The sequence below is a fragment of the Macrobrachium nipponense genome, chromosome 13 (assembly GCF_015104395.2).
Source record: "Macrobrachium nipponense isolate FS-2020 chromosome 13, ASM1510439v2, whole genome shotgun sequence".
NCBI lineage: Eukaryota > Metazoa > Arthropoda > Malacostraca > Decapoda > Palaemonidae > Macrobrachium > Macrobrachium nipponense.
This window is the reverse complement of record NC_087206.1, coordinates 97,084,172-97,103,312: the sequence shown is the minus strand read 5'-3', so window position 1 is coordinate 97,103,312 and position 19,141 is coordinate 97,084,172. Positions and strand designations below refer to the sequence as shown.

At 36.9% G+C, this 19,141-nt stretch overlaps 1 pseudogene; it reads right to left on the bottom strand.

Annotated features, from left to right (window-relative positions):
* Positions 1-381: 381 nt before the first annotated feature.
* Positions 382-18,152, bottom strand: LOC135225399 (uncharacterized; annotated as a pseudogene).
* Between the last annotated feature and the right edge of the window lie 989 nt (positions 18,153-19,141).

Below are 19,141 nucleotides of genomic sequence, written 5' to 3'. Positions count from 1 at the left end.
TGAAAGTTAAGAAAATATGCTCATAAAAAAATACTTTAAATATGCCAAAAGGAAATTAAAAGGTAATTAAACAGCAGGACATACAACATTGCAATCTGAAAAGTAAACTTAGTGATAGAATCAATTTTCTTTTCAATTCTGTTCAACTCTTCATTCAAAAGGATCAAAGACCTTGGATTTCATACCAACTTGTTGAATTATAAACAATGGTGACTGACTTTACACTTTAATGAATTATAAAAAAAAGGACATTTATAGGGACAGATGGCTGAAGCAATAGTGCACTGAATGCTTCTAAAACTGGACTATTTCACATTACCTTTTGAAAAAATAGGATATGTAGCCATGAGAGAAACAGGTTGGAGAGACTGCCACACCTCATTAAAACTCTGCTTTTGAACTAGCATAAACAAGACTTTTCATGGCAGCCATAAGGTCTTGACGATTATCCTTTTGAATTCTATGTTTAGAATCCAATAGCTAACGCCATTCCTGCTGAAGCAGGTGGAAAATACAAAGAAAACGGTTTGCTGTGGGCCAAGTTGCAGCTAGACTTTTTCTTTCAGCTTCACAGTTGTCAGTCATGAATGACTGTGGAGCTCCTCTGCCACAGAAAGCACATTCACCTAGCATCTCCTTAATCATACCAAAGCCTGCCAAGCACAAAACAGAACATTAAATATAATTTATGGAAAATATTATTACTTGTATGGATGTTAACAAACAGAATTATAAATTAAATCGTCATATTTACATTATCTGTAATATACAATGGCCTAGTTGGGCACAAGCACCTTCTTACTAAATGCATTTTGTACTGTATATGTGTAAAACATTATGAAAATACTTCATTAAATTTTGTTTACCAAAGAAGAGTAAGGAAAAAAAGTAGACTAACAAAATTCTTGGAGGTGACTGTGCTTGTCACCAGGAAAGTAGTATCACTTAAAGAGGAATACAAATTAAATTTTTGCTTAGGAAAATATATATTGTATGTACTGAACTTACATACTATCAAAGCAAAGTCAACAATTAGAAAAGATTTTTCAAGAGGTTAGGAGAGTTCTGAGTGAAGGTAGGAATCTAGTGATAGAATACCTGTAGTCGTTAGAGTGAAGTGCAGTATTAGGATGAAAGTATGGAGCAGACCCATATGCAATACAATAAGTCATAAGTGGCTCCCCCCCAAAATCCCAGGGTCTCGTAGTGAGCATGGATTTGTATTTGAAAGGAAAGCATACTATTTAGTCATAAAAATTTTCCTAACATGCCTCTGAACAAAAAGTTAACATACGCAAAAATAGAATAAAAAGTAAAATCATTCATGTAAACTACAAACCTCTGGTCAATGTTACTTGATCTTGGCATGATGTGAACACACAGCCAAAGGAACAGCACCAGCTGGTCCTGCACAAATAAAAGGTATGATAGCTGTGTTCAGTGGTCTACAGATCCTGTGGCATCCACAAAAAACAACTTCCGAGGCTTCTCTTAGATGTTCATGAACCCTCTTCATGAAGGGAGTTACCAAAACCACACAGAATCGTTCATCGTTGTGTTCAACTTTAATCTGTACTTCTGGGTTGTCAGCTGCATACTTGTGGATAGCATTAAACATAGACAACGTGTTCAATCCACCATGTTGTTCTTTTACCCATTGGGTCCGCATATATTCCACAGATTTGAGAGATGGGTTGACAGATTTGTTTGCTTGTCCTCTCAAATCATCAACCAAATCTAATTTCATAAGATGGTGTCTGTGAGCCATCGCTGTTGTCATACCTGTAAATATTCTAATGTTAGCTGACAATCGCATTCCAACACAAAAATAAACCTTAATATAGAAGTTATGATACACATACATATTTTCATATCAAGATCTCAGTGCTTATAATATCTACTGCATTCACCGCCACCTTGGAAAGAGTCAAAACTTGGCTAAGATTATCATTCTAAAATAATAGTAACTACAGTAACATCATTACTGCATTGTCCTAGTATACATGCAATCACTGATCCTGTGATCAAGGAAATCACATTTTGAGGCCCCCAAACATGAATATTATCGAAGAACTACTTACATTTCAATCATGGTACTGAGTCAATTAATTTTATTGTATAATAATAACATCTTTGAGTTAGTCTATTCGGGAGTAATGCCGAATTAAAAGCACAAAAATGCAAGGCAAATCTTTTTGAAGTAGCTAATTATATAAATAAATCATAAGTTATGCCATTTGCAGTTTTAGATGGTAAGGCAAGTTAATTTACTTTCATATATCAACACTACAAATTTGAAAAAAGGGCAGCCCTCAAAAGTGTGATATCAGCCTTAAGCATATGTCTTAGGAAGTACAGTACTTAATTTGTTCCCGACTTCCAAGGGAAAGAGCTGTTGCATGTGTGCCGGTAGTGAGAATTTCTGAAAAAAGGATATGAATTATGGGATAACATTATACATCAATAAACACAAACAAATTATGGGATAACATTATACATCAATAAACACAAACAGACTATAATTTCTACATTCCTATAAAGGCCTATATGCACTAAAGTGACATTATATGCAGAGTTAACGTTATTTGTTCAGTATAATCAATATTAAATTACCCATGTGTTTTAATTTTACATACAATATTATAATTTGTGACATTGAGGTTTTCTAGCTGAATTTAATTCCACTAGATAATTATTATAGTAAAATTCCTTTTACAAAAACTTTGAAACAGGTAAATACAAGAACATACACTAAGTTTGACTGCCTTTCAAGAAAAGTGTTATTTTACCTTGCTCAAAGTATCTCTTGAATGTATCTCGGGTACTTGATGTTACTCTCAGTTGATTAAGAGCATCTGCAGAATCAAGGGAATGATTATGCCACCCATGGATCTCAATAAAAAAACGATGGAAAAGACTCCATAAGCTTGGTCCCTTTTAAGGGATTGCTTATGAATGATCCTAATTGTGGCATCGACGAAAACTTCACACCTGAGAATGAAATAAATAAATATAATTAGCATATATATTATATATAACAATAATGCTGCATATTTTATGGCACAAAGTTTTAATAAATATACAAGCAGAGAGAACCGTGTGCGTCTCTATAAACCACTAACAGCAATTTTAAAAACAGAATTCACATATCTACTCACAACTGCAGTTATTGAATGTTAATTATGTATGCTAAAAAAAAAAAAAAATTGTTGTGCATAGGGGAAGAGTTCATGCTTAGAAGGAATTGGTTTACCCAAGCAACCAGTTCAACTTCCTCAAAGGGGGTCTAGCCCCCTATGTTAAGGTAGGGCATTATAGGTGTCTCCTATCATTAGGTGTGGGAGGGAGCCCCTCTGGATAAGTAGTTTAGATAGCCTATAAATAGGTCAGGCTAGCTAGGCCTAGTTCCTTTTACACCCAATTACTAATTAGACCCATTTTTGTTTTAGCGACTGAAGGGCTGGATATTTGGAGCTTGAAAGAAATGCATCCAAATGGCATAGGCTACCCTTAGGTTCTCCACAATTTGTCCTAGCAGTGTGTCACAAATTTGGAATTTTGGTCCTGGGGGACAATATTTATGCCCTATTTATCCTATTTTAGCAATCAATTAGGAGGGTACAGGGGTCTGCTCCACTCAAATCTAGTTTCAGTAAGCATAAAATTATATAATTTTAAAGCCTTAGTTCCTGTGGACTGAGTACCAAACTTATGGGCTGCCCGAGGACAACTGAAAATGCCATATTTCTGCACTTTGGTAGGTAAAACTTTATCAAGATTGTGCGGCCTTCTGTAATTCCAAAGTAAGAAGTAGCCTAGGCCAGGCAGGTCCCAATGTACAAGTAACAAATGTTCCAAAAATGATCATTGAAAAAGTAATGTCACCCTGCAGAGGCTGGGGTCAATGTGTCAATAACGAGTATTGTTTCTTAGGTAGTCAAGCAATAGCCTGTGTCCATTGGTAAAGTAGTGTAGACCACCGAACGGTTGTAGCCCCTTGTATGCAGTGTAGGAGGTCAGCTTGTATGTATGGTAGGATGGATGGATTATGGAATTTAGGGCATAGCCCAAGCGCTGGGACCTATAAGATCATTCAACGCTGAAATGAAAGTATGGCTAGATGGAAAAATGAGAAATGAAATGAAAATGATAAACTGATGACAATCCTGCACTTGAAAACGACTGTACATCCGCAAAGGCCATTTTACTCTCCCCCAGCATTCCGATCATCCAAAGTTATGAAAGATCGTTTTGGCCAGGGGGCCGTATGTACGGTAGGGGGTAAGCGCATATGTATTTGTTGTTTGTAATTATGTTTTTACGTTGCATAGAACCAGTGGTTATTCAGCAACAGGAGCTTGTAGGCTATGTATGGTAGGGGGTTAGCCACACAGTCATATTCATGAATTTCCTTGTGTTAGGCTAATTGCGGTCATAACTGTTTCCCCCCACCCAAAAAACCTGGTTTCCCAACAGGGATCCCCTTACCTTTTTACGAAAATTACGATTTTTGCCCTTTAGCCTATTCTGTCTTTGTCCCCCACCCAGGTTTCCTGAAAAGGTCTCCCATACTGTTTGTAGGTATAGGCTTTTGTATAATATTTTACTGCATGTTTTCGAAAATCAATCCATTCCCAAACATACGTATTTCGGGAGTAGCTATTTTTGGCTATACATAGGGTAAAAAACTGCATGGTACTTGGGTGGACCATGTACGATCAATGTGTACAACCCCAAAAAAAGTGCATTATAACGTGTCCTGACATCGGAGATGGGCATCAGACGCGACTTGTTGTTGGTGAGAAACAGAGCTAAAGACCTCTACTCCGTGTCAGGACGCGTTATAATGGACTTTTCTTGGGTTGTACACATTGATCGTACATGGTCCACCCCTGTACCATGCGGTTTTTTACCCTAGGTCACGCAAGCTTTGTAAAGTTTTACCCTTTGGTCTTGGGTAAGGCCTGCCTCTTGCGTGTAAGCCTATTCAGGTATGGCCTAAGACCCTAAGACTAGGATTTACCTAGGTTAGACTTGAATGAGTAAAATTACATGGAAAAATACTACTTACCCAGTAACAGTCTTCTCACACCTTTGTGCTTGAATTTGTTGCTGTGATGGCAGAGTAATTTTTGACGAAATAATTTCTTCACTCCAACAGGGTACAGTTTATAGGAGTTGAAACACATACAATTCTTGATGTTGAATATTTCTCTCCACTTGTCGAAATCTTCCCTTGATTTAGCATTAGTTCGTAAGTGCACAAAATCTTTATTTTTTTGCAAAATAATATTATGGAAGCCACTGCCTTCAAAATCTAGCAACTCAGGATTTCTTGTACACTCCATAGTGACTAAGTACAAGTAACACACGACGAAAACAACAGACTAGGAGAACTATAGACTACAGACTCAATCAATTCTCGATAGAAGTTACAGAACAGGAACAGCGCATGCTGTTCTTTACATTGAGCAATGGTGCCATAACCTTGCGTACTCAGACTCTCAGTACCTTTTTATAATAATAAGCGCCAGCGTAAATGCTAGCTGGTACAGCATAGTTGATACATATATTCTGTATGCATCTATTATAACTAATATATTTACCAATATTATAACGTATTATATAAGATTAATATTTTCAAGACTGGTGCGTTTGCAAGAATTAAGAAACGTTTATAGGGGGTAACACTAAGGAGGGCGGAGTCTCACAACGTCACCGCTCCAAAACACGCTCTGATTGGTTCTAATATTTGAGAGGGTTCTATTTCCATCCAGACTTCAAGGAATGATGCTCCGGGCGGGCTTTCTTTTGAGTCCAGGGGCCTATGTTTGCTTTTTTTTTTATCAGTTTTTTTTTTTTTATCTTATTCCATATATATTTAACCCAAATAATACTATTACCTCATATACGTCCGTTCCCTTTCACCACTGTCACGTATTTATACGCCGCTCTTTCCAGCATGATAATAATTTATCTGTTAACTATAAGATTATTGACATGACGTCATTTGGAAAATAACATTCTCTTAGAACGACACACGTGTATTGTTTTCATGTATGGAAGTTCATTCGTTGTACAGAGACTTCCTTTTTTTTGACGTTCTAGAATTTATCAATAATAGGTTACAACAATTAGTCGTTTGAGTTAGTTATAGTAGTTACTAATCATCAGACTTTTATTTGACAAGCCATATAATGGTATGCATAAAAGTTGTTTACAAAGTATCTTGCATTTTGTATTCCGTATGATCCCATTTTTGGGCCAAATCTATGGTCGTGTTATTCAGGTATGGAAGGTAATGATCAGATGTTGTTTTCATATCTCTTTCCTTCTACCTGCGTCGAGTTTATGGGTGGAACCTCTCTCTCTCTCTCTCTCTCTCTTTCTCTCTCTCTCTCTCTCTCTCTCTCTCTCACACAACCAAAGGACAATTTGATTAAGAAAATGATGATAACGATAAATTTCATCTTGTATTTTTAAAGATTTTCATTTATCGACATAATAAAACTGCCGCTGTTGTCTAATATAAAATCTTAGGCCTGGAAAATACTGGGCGCGTTCGCAGTCATCACATGCTATATAAATAAATCCTTTTACTGTCATTACCTTGTTATCCCGCTGTTTTCGTTTTCATCTTCTCACTGTCGGATGAATTTTCAGCATTGTCTCTTGTGCAAGAAATTTATTCATAAAATTTAATCCAAGAGAAGAAATCGCGTTGTGAATCCCTCCTGTTTCACAGTCTTGCTGGAAAATATATATATATATATATATATATATATATATATATATATATATATATATATATATATATATATAAGATATATAGATATATAGATATATATTATAAATAATATATATATATATATATATTATATATATATATATATATATATTATATATATATATATATATATATATAATCTATATAAATTATATATATCTATATATCATATATATATATATATATATATATATATATATATCGAGCTACAATGTCCTTTAATATCTAATTCGCTCTACCTCGGAATTAATATATTTTTCATATATGCTTAAACCGAAGGGGAATTTTTTCTCGATAATAGACTTGCCTGGACCAGGGCGCGAACCCGTGCATCCTTTCAAACCCAGGAACGTCAGTGAAGCTTTACCTACTACACCACCGCGAGAGGCTAAAAGTTCATGTCGCCTCTCACCCTCATATACCTTTCGTGCGCAGGTAATTAGTTGGTTTGGAGACAACATCAACCCACCTCGACTCCGGTAGTGTTTGTAGTGCTTTTGACAGCACGTAGCCAATCTATAAGTCATATCACATTTCCGTGATTCATATACATATATCGAGCTACAATGTCCTTTAATATCTAATTCGCTCTACCTCGGAATTAATATATTGTACCAAACAAAAACTTCTTTCAGTTTTCTTCTGAAGATTGAAAAAGAAACCCACAAATTCAATTTGTAACTTGTTTACTTCTAAGTATTTACATTAAGTTTTACTCCACACTCGAGTACTTTCAGCCCTTCTGTGGCCCATTCTCAAGAGATGTTTGGGATGTTAGCCTGGGTCAAGGCCCAGCAGTCTTCTGGAACTTCTTCTCGTTGTACTGTCATTTATGCGATGGCTGTTCTGGTTTTTGCTTGAGAGTTGCCAATCCCCTCTTGTCGCTCTGATATCCTGAGCTGATTGGTCAATGGGATTCACCCTTGTGGTAAGGGTGTGGTCACCGAAAGTCTGTTGGGCAGGAAACCTAATCTCCAGGTCAGCAGGGTCAATCTTAGCTTCTTTTAATATCAAAGCTCGGCTTATGGGATCTTCTGAGGTAAAACCTTTGTTTCCTTCAATTACTTTGAATCTCTCTGATAAGCGCACCTTCGGTACTACCCTCCTGTGACTAATTTTGTTGCCTTTTGTATATAAGCCTACTGTTTTTGAAATCCATCCTATGGTCATTTTCCCAACAGTGTCTACGCTATAGCACTCCCATGAGGAGTTAAAGCTGTACTGGCCCTTATATGTTCTTGGACTCTAGTCCTTATTCCCCTACCTGATTCCCCCACATATCTGTCTCCACAATTATTGCAATTGATTATGTATACCCCCGCTACATCATCTGTATTACTGTCTTCTCCTTCCAATTTATTTTTACATACTTTGTTTTTTAAGGTATTATCAAATGTATATACAAATTTATATTGACTTTCTTTCATTTTTGAAGTGATTTGTTTCATTTTAGGCATAAAAGGGAGGGCAACTATTTCTTGTTTTCTTTATTCCATGTACTCTCTACATTCGCTCTGTAAAATATTTTCTAGCTTTGTTGAGTGCCCTTTTTCTGAACATTCCGGGTATGCTAATGCATCGAAGCTTTTATCGATGTAATTTATTACTTGCTCTATCTTGCAAGGGTCACACGTTCTCATTGCCCTAAAAAATAAACTGTTAGAACCCCTATTTTTATATCATGACTATGAAAAGAGAAGAAATGAATATATGAGTTTGTATGTGTGGGCTTTCTATATGTGCTGAATTCATATCCTGTTTCTTTTCTTTCTATGAGTATGTCTAAAAAGGGCAGTATTATTGTTACTTTTCTCTAAAGTGAACTGGATATTGTTATCAAACTTATTGAGCTCATCTAGAAAAGTTTCTATTTTATTTCCATCCCCTTGCAGAATAGCAAAAAACTATCATCCACGTATCTCCACCATCCTTGCAGTTTTAAGTTAGGACATTCACATTAGGAACTAGATTAGTTTCGAAAATATTCCATATAAGATGTTAGCGAGTATGGGTGATAAGAGGACCCCATAGCTACTCCATATTTTTGTTTTGTAAACATGTCCTCAAACGTGAAATAAGTATCACTGACACACAATTTGATCAACTCAAGGAAGACGCCTATTTCGATGTTTGGATTGAAAATACCCTCATTATGTTTAGTCTGTAGGAATTCTAATACTTTATCAAGGGACATTGGTGAATAATGCTACTACATCAAAACTAAACCATGTGTCCCTTTATATTCTTTTTCTTAACTTTGTCTATGAAATCTACTGAATGTTTTTAATATGGGATTCTGAAAATATACCTAAGTATATTCCTAGTTCTCCAGCTAACCCAACACAGCTAAGTTTTGTTAGGAGATTTCCTACTAGAAACAATAGGCGTAGTGGGCAGCCCTCCTTGTGTATTTTGGGAGCTGCCATATATAGGGGTTCTAACAGGTTTATTTTTCTTAGGGCAATGAGAACGTGTGACCCTTGCAAGATAGAGCAAGAAATAAATACATCGATAAAAGCTCGATGCATTAGCATACCCGGAATGATTTCAGAAAAAGGGCACTCAACAAAGCTAGAAAAATATTTTACAGAGCGAATGTAGAGAGTACATGGAATAAAGAAAACAAGAAAATAGTTGCCCTCCCTTTTATGCCTAAAATGAAACAAATCACTTCAAAAATGAAAGAAAGTCAATATAAATTTGTATATACATTTGATAATACCTTAAAAAACAAAGTATGTAAAAATAAATTGGAAGGAGAAGACAGTAATACAGATGATGTAGCGGGGGTATACATAATCAATTGCAATAATTGTGGAGACAGATATGTGGGGGAATCAGGTAGGGGAATAAGGGACTAGAGTCCAAGAACATAGAAGGCAGTACAGCTTAACTCTCAGGGGAGTGCTATAGCTAGACATGTGGGAAAATGACCATAGGATGGATTTCAAAAACAGTAGGCTTATATACAAAAGCAACAAAATTAGTCACAGGAGGGTAGTAGAAGGTGCGCTTATCAGAGAGATCAAAGTAATTGAAGGAAACAAAGGTTTTACCTCAGAAGATCCCATAAGCCGAGCTTGATATTAAAAGAAGCTAAGATTGACCCTGCTGACCTGGAGATTAGGTTTCTGCCCAACAGACTTTTCGGTGACCACACCCTTACCACAAGGGTGAATCCCATTGACCATCAGCTCAGGATATCAGAGCGACAAGAGGGGATTGGCAACTCTCAAGAAAACCAGAACAGCCATCGCATAAATGACAGCACAACGAGAAGAAGTTCCAGAAGACTGCTGGGCCTTGACCCAGGCTAACATCCAAACATCTCTTGAGAATGGGCCACAGAAGGGCCTGAAAGTACTCGAGTGTGGAGTAAAACTTAATGTAAATACTTAGAAGTAAACAAGTTACAAATTGAATTTGTGGGTTTCTTTTTCAATTAATATATTTTCATATATGCTTAACCGAAGGGGAATTTTTTTCGATAATAGACTTAGCCTGGACCCAAGGACATTGGTAGCTCGATATATGTATATGAATCACGGAAATGTGATATGACCTATAGATTGGCTTACGTGCTGTCAAAAGTACTACAAACACTACCGGATATTTTCGTCATGAAATTCAACGGAAATCAATCAAGGCACACTGGATCAACATCGTTATGAGTAATTGGCAAAATGTCACTCAACCCAGTCTATGAAAGCTATCCCTTTTATTTACGTCAAAAAAATGTTCGACAGCTGGAGGAAAAAACGTACACAGAAAAAAAAAAAACATATTTCAAAATTTGTAATGAAAGAACCAGAAGCTTTTTCAGTTGCTTTACTTGTAGGGTTCTTGAAAACACAAGAGGAGTTTCTCTCTCTTTTGCTCTTTGTTGACTTTTATCAAAAGACTCACATATACTTCGAATTGCCATGCTTTAACCATGGTACAAACGCTTGTTTCCTCGGTGAGGTTTCCTCTGTGGCTGTTTCATTGAAATTCTCTCTCGCTCTCTCTCTCTCTCTCTCTCTCTCTCTCTCTCTCTCTCTCTCTCTCTCTCTTGATTCGCATCGATTTAAGTTAGAATATGTAATCTGTTAGACAGGAAAATTTATAAAAAAAAAAAAAAAAAAAAACAAAAAAAAAAAAAAAAAAAAAAAGTGCCATCAGGTGTAGGAAACAACATTTTTAGTTGTCTGTTAAGGAAAACTATTGTGCTGGCTTTTTGTCCGTCCGCCCTGAGATCTTATTAACTACTGAGGCTAGAGGGCTGCAAGTAGGTATGTTGATCATCGACCCTTCCCCCAATCATCAAACATACCAAACTGCAGCCCTCTAGACTTAGTAGTTTTGATTTTATTTAATCGAACTTCTGAATTCAGAATCTTAAGCTGCAGTGTCTCCATAGCGGCTTACACGTCATCTACTTTTGCATTCGTTTGTCCATAGAGATATGTTCGAGCGTTGCAACTTTCATGCAATATGTGTTTATTACTAACGTTAGAGGGTCATCGTCAATCAAGATGGATCTCATGAAAACTGTCAAGGGGCGAACACCCTTGCACGAAATAGTAAGCATACACTGTCATGTTTAATGCAGACATTTATGTTGTAACACTTAACAGTGTAAGTGTTAGTGTCACCAACATTAAGGATAATGTTCTTGGTCAAACAAATAAAACAATTTAAATCATAAATACAAATATACTAACAATCCACTTACATTGCAATTTAGTAACTGAAACCGCACCTTAACACTGCACCATCTTTGAACTGCAACTTATATACTAAAACTATCAGTGACCGAAAACGCATTAAAATCATCAGTGCAATAATAATTCAGGAATAGGAATAATAGCTCAGGTACATAAACCAAAGAAAAGGGATTTACCACATGGGCAGACCACGAAAGGTTACAAGATTCCGAATGGACCGAAAGAAACATTCGTATTCTTACTGTGATAAAGATGCAAAAGCTATCTCCAGTATTTCATCTGAATGGTTGTTTATACAAAAAATGCTCACACCTTCTAAAAATATAAATTATAAGCATGACGGTCTATATCGATGATACAATCACACGATAGACGAACTTTCAATAAGTATTTACCCCAATCTCAATAAATAAAAAAAAAAACTTGTGATAATTATCGCAGGTAAATAGCAAGATTGGGCTAATATTTTGAGTTGCATGAAATATGGTAGTTTTAAGGCTCTCTGTATATATATATATATATATATATATATATATATATATATATATATATATATATATATATATATATATATATATATATATATATATATATATATATATATATATGAATGGAACAGCCACCTCAACGTTGGCTGGAACCAAAATAACTTATCAAACAAATGTTTACATCTCATTGAGTTCTGATCATTTGTGTGTTGATGAAATGAAAATGTGCTGGAAAGTAAACGAGTAAAATCAAATAGATGGCAGCGAACCCTGGCCATTAGTATTTGCCAATGCTTTGTGTTTAGCGGTCAAAATTATTAAAGTTTATTTTTCCAGTTGTCAAGCATGGATATAACTTTAGTATCACAATGAAGCTATTTTTTATATCTATAGTGTTAAATTGTATTGAATGATAAGGAATTTTTGTGATCAGAACAGTTTATGGGCATAGGTCTACTATGTGTTAGCATGGGCTGAACGAGTAAGCTAATGCATAATATAAAAGCCCATCATTCGTTTTTGTTTGATAAGAATATACGACTGACTGATGCGAGCTCGTCTTTCTTGTTTTTTACATAGGTATGTACAGGTACACAATGGGTATACTAGATTTATATAAATAGGATTGATATGGGAGAGGAAATCACCTAGTTGGAGTAAACTGCCCTCTTTCTTCATCACCTGGTCCTTAAACGAGCTAACGACCGGTGCCAACAATCTTCAGCGATTCTTGTTCGTTTATTTTTAAATTCACCTCAGTACATGGTGTGCCTAATTGTTCATTTGGACTGAAGATGAACCTAAGGAAGGGTTCGAAGCTTTTGTAAAGAGTTTGTTAAATTATACACGAACTCGCAACATTTTTTATTATTGTGGACCCCTTAGAACATTATATACTCTCGCGATAGAGAGGTTTTTTCCCAACTAAAAGTGTTTCAAATGTCTGTGCTCAATGATTGAGGGCTATATCAGGCCCGTTCCCAGTGTGTTTTTATGGGTGTCTGTCATGGTAATGGCTTCATAGCAACGAATGATAAGTTAAAGGAAATGAAAACGCATCTTCTTTGAGAAGTTCTGCAGCACGGAGGCTTTCGCGTGTGTGTTGGAGGCGCCTGTTCTCATGATGGTTCTAGAATCGGCAGGAGTGTTGTGGAACTTAACAGGTGCCGACGTTATGTGAGGACAGCCGCGATTTCTGATGCAATATTTCGTCGTGATCCTTCTAAGAAGTTCCAGTAACCTCGGGAGCCTGTGACGTTCGCTGGTAGGCCACGCCCCCAGGTTGCACCGTATAAAATACAACTGACGAAGTAGGAGGCAGCGACAGACCATCAGTAAGAGTCATAGATCAGATAATCAGTGAGAGCCCAGCAGCAGAGATCAGAGCTCATCAGAGAGAGATAAGAGAAGAAGGAACAGACGAAGGATCAGAGAGGAAAAGGCACTCGAGATTTGGTCAAATTCTGGTCAAGTCGTCCAGTTAGAGAGAACGACCGAGGTATTTTCGTCATTGAGCAAGCCTTGAGAGCAGAAATGCTCTACAAGAGGTTTCGAGGAGTTCCTGCCCTTTCGAGTATCAAGAATAGGCATATTTTTCTGCAATACGGAGTCAAGAAGACGTCTGCAATTACAGTTTTCTGTTGTGAAGCCACCGCTTCAAGCATAGATCTCCGACAGCGCAAAAACTGGACAGCAAGTATTTGAATTACCTCACTTCTTCCCAAGTTCATGCATTGTAAGATTTTACTTGTAGTATGTAAATAGGAGAAACATTCTGCATTTATCATTGTTAGTAAGTTTGTAAATAAAACCTTTGTTCTGTTAGTGTTTCTTTCTATATTCGTATCCCCAGTTTCAAATGTTGGTGTTGAATTCTTTTTGTTTCTTTTCATATCAAACTTGGAGCGGACCTCTCACGAGGTCCGTAACATCTTGGCGACCTTGGCCAGTATATTTCGGCACTGTAACAGTTTGAAACAGGGAGAATATAAACCAGAATGAGTGAGATGGTGAAGAGTTTATTGAGGTGGGTAGCTACTAGGTCTACAGGGGAATGATCTCTTGTGAGTATATTGAAAAGAAAGTGAGAGAAAAGTATGAGAGAGATGAGAGAGTGGCTGAGAGAGAAGTAATGAAAATGCAGCAAGAGAGAGAAAGCAATGAAAATGCAGCAAGAAAGAGAAGCAATGAACATGCAGCAAGAGAGAGAAGCAATGAAAATGCAGCAAGAAAGAGAAATAATGAAAATGCAGCAAGAGAGAGAATTGTTGGTAATGCAGCAGGAAGAAAGAAAGAAAGAATGTATGCATGAGCAAAGGAGAAGAGACAAAGAACGTGTGCACGAGTTGGAAATTGCTCAGTTAAGCAAAACACTCTTTAACAGTCAGTCAGGCCAGAACGAAAACGAAGCAGATAGGTTAGGTATGAGTGCAGTGCTGAAATTAGTAGCGAAGTTTGATGGGGGGAAGATGTAACGTAATATTTTCATGTGTTTTGAGAAGTTAATGGAAAGAGTAGGTTCTACTAAAGAAATGTGGACTCTATATTTACAGTCAGTTTTGAGTGGTAGGGCACATACTGTGTATAGTTGCATGTCTAAGGAGGAATGTGATGATTATGATATTGTGAAAGAAACTGTTCTTAGCGCGTACAGGTTAGTACCGGAGGCGTACCGTAAGAAATGTAGAAGTTTGAGAAAGGACAAAAATATTACGTACATAGAATACAGTTAGAAAGGCTGTTTTTTGATTGGTTATCTTCTGCTAAAGTTGAGGATTTTGATGGTTTGAAAAACTTAGTGTTGTTAGAAAACTTCAAAGATAACTTATCCCCTAAGATTAAGCTTCATATAGAGATAGGCGAGAAGTATCTTTCACAGGAGCAACTAGTTAGCTGACAAATATAGTCTAACTCATAATTTGAGTGTTAGTAAGAACGAAATGATCCTTCATCTGGTAGAGTACAAAAGCAGTAAAGGTTTCAGTTCTAGTAGTAGCAATGCGAGTAAAAGTGACTATTCCTGTTATACATGTGGAAAACCTGGTCATACGTTTAAGGTTTGTAAGAGTAAAATGGCATCTAGTAGCTCAGAATTAATTTGTTTCCGATGTAATGGAAAGGCATTTAGTGAGAAATTGTGCAGTAGAAAGGAAGGATGTTAAGAAACCAGTGTCTCTAGTTACCTTTCGTCTAAGTAGGAATGAGTGATGAGAAGAAACTAGGAAATTTTTTGGTGAATTTCTGTCAGAAGTTGTAGTTCCTCTCTTGGAGGAGTAGGTTCGAGAGAAGTAGTCTTGCTTCGAGACACAGGAGCTGCTGTCTCACTAATTACGAGAGAGAGTGTGCCGAACAGGGCAGAAATCAATATGAAAGAAAAAGTCATGTTTGGTGGATTTCCTAACACTTGTGTTCTTTGTCCTTTGTTTAAGTTGAATTTAGAAAGTCAGGTACTGTCAGGAGAAGTGAACTTGCAGTGTTGGCAAGTTTGCCCGTGATGGCATTGACATTATTGCGTAAGGACTTAGCTTTATCCAAGAATGTGAATCCATGTTGTGAGGGATATTCCAGTGCCTGAAATGGTAGTAACTAGGTCAGGTTTAGATACATACATAGACTATGGTCCATAATTTGTTCGTGGATTTGGAACGAGTGTGAGTTCATGGATTCGAACGTGAGTGAGTTCATGGATTCGAACGAGTGTGATAGAGGTGACGAGGTTGATCTTGGCATGAGTGTGGCTGAGAGACCGGACTCTATCAGTGTTGACAGTGATAGCCAAGGGGAAGGTGTAGCTGTCGAGAGTAATGTAGTAAATGTACTGGTATCTATTACTAGTTACGGTGACGAATTAGGCACTAATAACCTATTGAACTAAGGATGAGCTAGTCAAGTTCAGAGAGAGGATGAGACACTAACCCAAATTTTTATTTGCGAGGTTTATGATGTGTGTAAGGAAACCTTTTGTTTAAAGGACGAAGTTTTGTTTTGTTTATGTTCGGTCTAAGTCATGTAGTAAAAGGAAATCCCAGAAAAACTTAGTAGTTCCTAGGAAGCTTCGTGAATTAGTTTTGAAGTTAGCACATGATGGGCAAGGACATTTATTTAGGAGTTAATAAAACTTTCAAGTGTATTAGTAGGGCGTACTTTTGGCCTAAAATGAAGAGTGATGTAAAGAGGTATGTTTTAAGCTGTCATGAATGCCAAATTGCGGGAAACCGAATCAAGTAATTCCAGGGTTCCGTTGTGTAATACTCCTTCGGTAGGTGAATCTTTTGAGAATGTTATTTATCAATATGGTTGGACCTTTGCCTCTAAGTAAGGGGTAGAGAAGATTGCACAACTAATCTAGAGTACTATAAAAAACAATTTAAAAGAAGTTTGGCAACTAGCGGAGGAGAACGGAAGCGCTTGGCAACTAGCGAAAGAGAACGCGAGTGGAAGTCAAGGGGAAACTAAAGGGAAACATGATTTTAGATCATAAAAGAGAAGTTTGTGTGTAAGAGATAAAGTTTAAGTACTAGTCTAGAAAGAAGGTTCCGCTTCACCTTATAAGTTCGAAGGTCCTTTTTCAGTGTTAGAGAGGGAATATAAATTATAGAATTAATATGGGTAAGAGTAGAGCAAAGTCAATGAATGTAAACTTGCTTCAGAATTATAAAGAACGCCCCGTACCGTGACCGCCGCCCGTGCCCCTGTTTAATTGTGTCAGAAAGAGAAATTAGTTTTGAGAAAAACACAAGAGGTGTTTTAGTATTTCCAAGTTTATATCGGAGTTCAGAAAACGGAGAAATTAAGAGGGAAAGATAATGTGATAGCTAATAGCCGCTCTAGAGTTTTCAGAATGAGTAGCCTAATGACCGTTTTCTGTTTTGACACGAGTGGTTGAATGAATGAGAAGTGTTATGTTTTATGCAGAATTTTTCCCTTGCTGTTTAATTCTTGTTTCTCTTAAGAAAAAAATAAATAAGTTGATTTCATTGTTTTTCTTTTTGGGGGGGACATGTCATGGTAATGGCTTCATAGCAACGAATGATAGTTAAAGGAAATACGACTGACGAAGTATGAGGGAGCAGATCATCAGTAAGAGTCACAGATCAGATTATCAGTGAGAAACCCAGCAGCAGAGATAAGAGATCATCAGAGAGCGATAAGAGAAGAAGGAACAGACGAAGGATCAAAGAGGAGTTGTCGAATTCTGGTCAAGTCGTCCAGTTAAAGAGAACGACCAAGGTAATTTCTTCGTTGAGCAAGCCTTGCAGAAACATTCTGCAAGAGGTTTTCGTGAGTTCCTGCCCTTCGAGTATCAAGAAAAGGCAAAGTTTTCTGCAATACGGAGTCAATAAGACGTCTGCAATTACAGTTCTCCTGTTGTGAAGCCACCGCTTCGAGCAAAGATCTCCGGCAGCGCACAAACTGGCCAGCAAAGTATTTGAATTACCTCCACTTCTTCCCAGTTCACGCATTGTAAGATTTTACTTGTGGTATGTAAATAGGAAAAACCATTCTGCATTTATCTTTGTGGTAAGTTTGTAAATAAACCTTTGTTCTGTTGTGTTTCTTTCTATATTCGTATCCCCAGTTTCAACTGTTGGTGTTGAATTCTTTTTGTTCCCAAATTTTACATTTTCTGCTATAAATGTCATTGCATATATATGGTATATACAAGATGAAATACTTGAAAAAGTTATTTTAGTATATACAGAGAAATTAAAAAGAGATAGAAGAAATTTGGGGACGCTGTCTATGCCCTTCTACCCGATTAGATGTTATTTAAAGTAATGATTTTGTTTAACATAATTTTTCTTATAATGTTGAAAGTTTGCACTGAAATTAAAAAATATTTCTTCAGTTTTATTGATTGATTTATTTAATATGTTAACAATAACATGCACATTACTTTATTTGTTGTTATATTATATACTATGACTTAACAAAAGCCAATAATCACTTTGAAAGTAAATCATAAGAATTTTAATAGCTTTACTCCCAAAGAAAACTACTCTTTGACTTTTGATTGAACCCCCAGAAGTGGTAGCACTAATACCTACCCAGGTCTGAAATGTCACCACCGTCGGCAGCGTAGCAGATGCCATCAATATAGAATACCTTCATCCTGTTTTGCCGTTTGAAAAATTTTCTTATATTTTGGGAATTGGAGGATGCAGCTAGCATCTCTTACGAATTTCCTGATCTTTCCTACCCGTGAAGATCCTACCGTGTGAGTGTAAAAAATGTAACACGTTCTCACCGCAAAGAGATCGACGTGACGGTACTCTTTGTGACTGACAAAGGTACGATGCAAATTTCAAAACCCTGCAGTGTCGTCAAATTTCTCTGACCAGATTATCGTACCACCAGCTTTAGAATGGTCGTTTCTCTACTGAAATCATTTTACAAATATGGTGGGGCTTATTTTTATGCATCACTTGGTATTTCTTAGTACTTAAAGATGGTGTTAATGTTTAATAAAAAAAAATTATATAAAAAAAAAGACTTGCCTAAAAAACAAAAGTTATTTATTACTTTATAAGTACAGTTCAATGAAAACCCCAAAAGAATAGTCACAGAAAACATGACTTCCAGATTTTTTTTTTGTTGGGGGGGTGGGGGGTCGTTCTAACCCCCGAACCCCCCTTGATACAGTCCTGTACATGGAGAAATGGATAGAGGTGAGCCATCGAATTCTGGCTGGATGGAATAATTGGAGTAGGTATCATGCGTCCTGCTACAAGAGTACCTGTTCACTGAGGAGTAAGTATCTGCTATGTTGTATGGGTTAGAATCGCACAACTGAAGAAAATATAACAAAATTAGTTGAACGTGACCGAAATAAGATGCTTAAAAGGATGAGTGGAGTGGCGAGAAGAGGTAGGATAAAAAAAGGAGTACATCAGAGATCAGTAAGAGTCATTTAAGCGCCTCAGTGACTTGATCGGTAAGGCCTTGGCCTGCCACCTCGGTGGGCCGCGAGTTGATTCTCGGGCATTCCACTGAGCCACTGAGTGGTTAGAGATGTGTATTTCTGGTGATAGAAGTTCACTTCCGACATTGGTCCCGTTGCTGAATAACCACTGGTTCTATGCAACGTACAAACACCATACAAACAAACAAACAAGCGAGCAAACCATTTAAGGCCAAAGAAAGCCGAAGGATCAAGATTG